This window comes from Nomascus leucogenys, chromosome 23, assembly GCF_006542625.1.
Source record: "Nomascus leucogenys isolate Asia chromosome 23, Asia_NLE_v1, whole genome shotgun sequence".
In the NCBI taxonomy this organism is placed as follows: domain Eukaryota; kingdom Metazoa; phylum Chordata; class Mammalia; order Primates; family Hylobatidae; genus Nomascus; species Nomascus leucogenys.
This window is the reverse complement of record NC_044403.1, coordinates 820,657-824,397: the sequence shown is the minus strand read 5'-3', so window position 1 is coordinate 824,397 and position 3,741 is coordinate 820,657. Positions and strand designations below refer to the sequence as shown.

Here is a 3,741-nt window from a genome sequence, read left to right as displayed (position 1 = left end):
CCTAGACCCCTGGCCCTCAACTTCTTCCTGCCTTTCTATTGGGGGAGCCTGCCTCCAATATTTCAATGTAGGTTCTTTCTATTTTCCATGAGTGTTAGCCGGCTGAGAAATAAAGAGAGACAGTACAAAGAGAGGAATTTTATAGCTGGGCTGCCAGGAGTGACATCACATATCAGTAGGACTGTGATGCCCACCTGAGTCTCAGACCAACAAGTTTTTATTAAGGGTTTCAAAAGGGGAGAGGGTGTAAGAACAGAGAGTAGGTACAAAGATCACATGCTTCAAAGAGCAAAAAGCAGAACCGCTGATAAGAGTCTAACAAAGATCACATGCTTCTGAGGGAACAGGGCAAAGGGCAAAAGCAGAACCACTGATTAGGGTCCAACAAAGATCACAGGGCAAAGGGCAAAAGTAGAACCACTGATAAGGGTCTATGTTCAGCGGTGCATGTATTGTCTTGATAAACATTTTTTTTTTTTTTTCTAGTTGGCAAATGATCCTTTATTGAAATATTTTCCTTTGTGCTTAACTGGCTGGGCATTCCACAGCACCACTGTTGATGTCATCTATGATGTCATGAGGGTGGTGGCCATTGACATTACAGCCCACAGACTGGGCAGTCCCCAGGATCTCTTTAATGGTTCCAGAGAGTTCTCTGACTAAGGATCAGTGCTGCATCTGTCAAGCAATGTTGACGATCTCATCAAAAGTTATATTCCTACTGTGTTTAATGTTTTTCTGTTTCTTTCTGTCTCTTGGTGCTTCCTTGAGGGCTTTGATGATCAGGGCAGAGGCAGAAGCCACCACCTCAATCTGGGCCTGTCTGTTCTGAATGGTCAGTTTCACTGTAACCCTCAGGCCCTTCCAGTCACCTGTTGCCTTGGCAATGTCATCACCAACCTTTTTTGGAGGCGGACCAGGGGGCCGATCTTGGGGGCCAGTGCAGAAGTGGCACTGACTTCACCTCCGGTGCACCTCAGGTATATGACTTTGATCTCGTTAGGGCTGAACTTCGGTGGCATGGTGGAGGCAGCTGGTGTTGGATGAACCTGGATTTGGGACGACTAAAGAAAGTTGCACCTTGGCCTCCTCTGAGGTGAAAGTTGACAGCAATAAAACGTCTTAAACAGGTGGGCGGATCACGAGGTCAGGAGATCGAGACCATCCTGGCTAACACGGTGAAACCCCGTCTCAACTAAAAATACAAAAAATTAGCCGGGCGAGGTGGTGGGCGCTTGTAATCCCAGCTACGCGGGAGGCTGAGGCAGGAGAATGGCGTGAACCCCAGGGGGCGGAGCCTGCAGTGAGCCGAGATCGCGCCACTGCACTCCAGCCTGGGCGACAGTGAGACTCCGTCTCAAAAAAAAAAAAAAAAGACGTCTTAAACAACAGAAAACAGAGTTTGAGATCAAAGAACCAGTCTGACCACAAATTTACTAGCACTGAGTTTTCCCAACCCTAGTAAGCCTAAGGGTTCTGCAGGAGACGAGGGCTTATCTCAGTCCTTATCTCAACTGCGCAAGACAGACATTCCCAGAGTGGCCATTCATAGACCTCCCCCCAGGGATGCATTCTTTTCCCAGGGTATTAATATTAATATTCCTTGTTAGGAAAAGAATTTAGCGATATGTTTCCTACTTGCACGTCCATTTGTAGGCCCTCTGCAAGAAGAAAAATATGACTCTTTTTGCCTGACCCCGCAGGCAGTCAGACCTTATGGTTGTCTTCCCTTGTTCCATAAAAATCGCTATTATTCTGTTCTTTTTCAAGGTGCACTGATTTCGTATTGTTCAAACACGTTTTACAATCAATTTGTACAGTTAACACAATTGTCACAGTGGTCTTGAGGTGACGTACATCCTCAGCTTACGAAGATAACAGGATTAAGAGATTAAAGACAGGCATAAGAAATTATAAAAGTATTGTTTCAGAACTGATAAATGTCCATATTAAGAGGAAATCTTCACAATTTATGTTCCTCTGCCACGGCTCCAGCAGGTCCCTCCGTTTGGGGTCCCTGACTTCCCGTAACACCTTTCTTCTACTCATTCCCTTCCTGCTGTGTCTTCCTTAGGTCCTTTTTGCTTTCCTCCATTGCTCCTTCCTAAACACCCCCCTTTCACTGGACAATATCCCTTCGTGATGCCTTACACCTAAGTGATGATGATAGCCAACTTAGCTAAGCTTATCGTTTTAAACCTTGGTCAAGTTCAGGTTTGCATAATCTAGTTAAGAACCTTCTAAATCCTCCTACATAAAGAGGAAAATTCATTGAAAAATTTAGGATTATTTTAAGAATTTATAGGATGGAGGCCTGGTGCAGTGGCTCACGCCTGTAATCCCAGCACTTTGGGAGGCCAAAATAGGCGGATCACAAGGTCAGGAGTTCAAGACTAGCCTGGCCAATATGGTGAAACCCCATCTCTATTAAAAATACAAAAATTAACAGGGCGTGGTGGCACATGCCTGTAGTTTCAGCTACTCAGGAGGCTGAGGCAGAAGAATCGCTTGAACCCGGGAGGCAGAGGTTGCAGTGAGCCAAGATCATGCCACGGCACTCCAACCTGGGTGACAGAGCAAGACTCCATCTCAAAAAAAGAAAAAATATTTTATAGGATGGATACTGTAATCTCTATCCATGAGTTCATCTCCTTACAGAATTCAGAGATGATGAAACTCTTATATAATTAATGGATCTTCTCTTATGCTCTCCAGATAGAAGATCTTGAAGAATTTTTATTTTTTATATATATTTTTAAGAGACAGGATTATGCCATGTTGCCCAGTCTGGTCTCAAACTCCTGGGCTCAAGCTGTCCTCCTGCCTTGGCCACCCAAAGTGCAGGGATTACAGGTGTGAGCCACGGTGCCCAGCCAAATCTTGAAGAATTAGTTAGGGACATAACTTCTCAAAGGATAAATCCAGTTTTGTTTTGTTTTGTTTTGTTTTTGAGATGGATTCTCACTCTGTCGCCCAGGCTGGAGTGCGGTGGCGTGATCTCGGCTCACTGCAACCTCCACATCCTGAGCTCAAGTGATTCTCCTGCCTCAGCCTCCCAAGTAGCTGGGATTACAGTCGCCTGTGACTGCAGCTGGCTAATTTTCATATTTTTAGTAGAGATGGGGTTTCACCAACTTGGCCAGGCTGGTCTTGAACTCCTGACCTCATGATCTACCTGCCTTGACCTCCCAAAGTGCTGGGATTACAGGTGTGAGCCACTGTGCCCGGCCATAAATCCAGTTTTATCAGACTAAAGTGAATTATCTTGATCACGACATCATCATGCAAAAGGGGAAGTCTCTTTTCCTTCAGAGAAAGGACGCTCTTTATGATTTTACCTGGCCAATTACCGGAACATAACTTAGAGAATTTCATGGACTCATGATATTGTAGACAATGGATTCTGAATTTGTCTATACTGGCTCCCCCTTTCTATAATCAAAACTAGTTGACACACCTGAGTTTTTGTCCCAAATAAACTAATTGGATGCATCCAATCAGACTGGTTCTTGGCCACTACTTCATTTGCATAGAACCAACGGGAAACCTCGAGGGTATTTAAACCCCAGAAAATTCTGTAACCGATACTCTGAACCACTTGCTGGAGATCACTCCAACCCTGGGGAGTGTACTTTCATTTAAAATAAATCCCTGCTTTCACTGTCTTGCTTCATGTGTTTGTCCAATTCTTTGTTTAAAATGCCAAGAACTGGGACAACTACCCTCAACTGGTAACATATT

General features: G+C 44.7%; 1 pseudogene; it reads right to left on the bottom strand.

Annotated features, from left to right (window-relative positions):
• Positions 1-525: 525 nt before the first annotated feature.
• LOC100583235 lies at positions 526-1,037 on the bottom strand (annotated as a pseudogene).
• Positions 1,038-3,741: the final 2,704 nt, after the last annotated feature.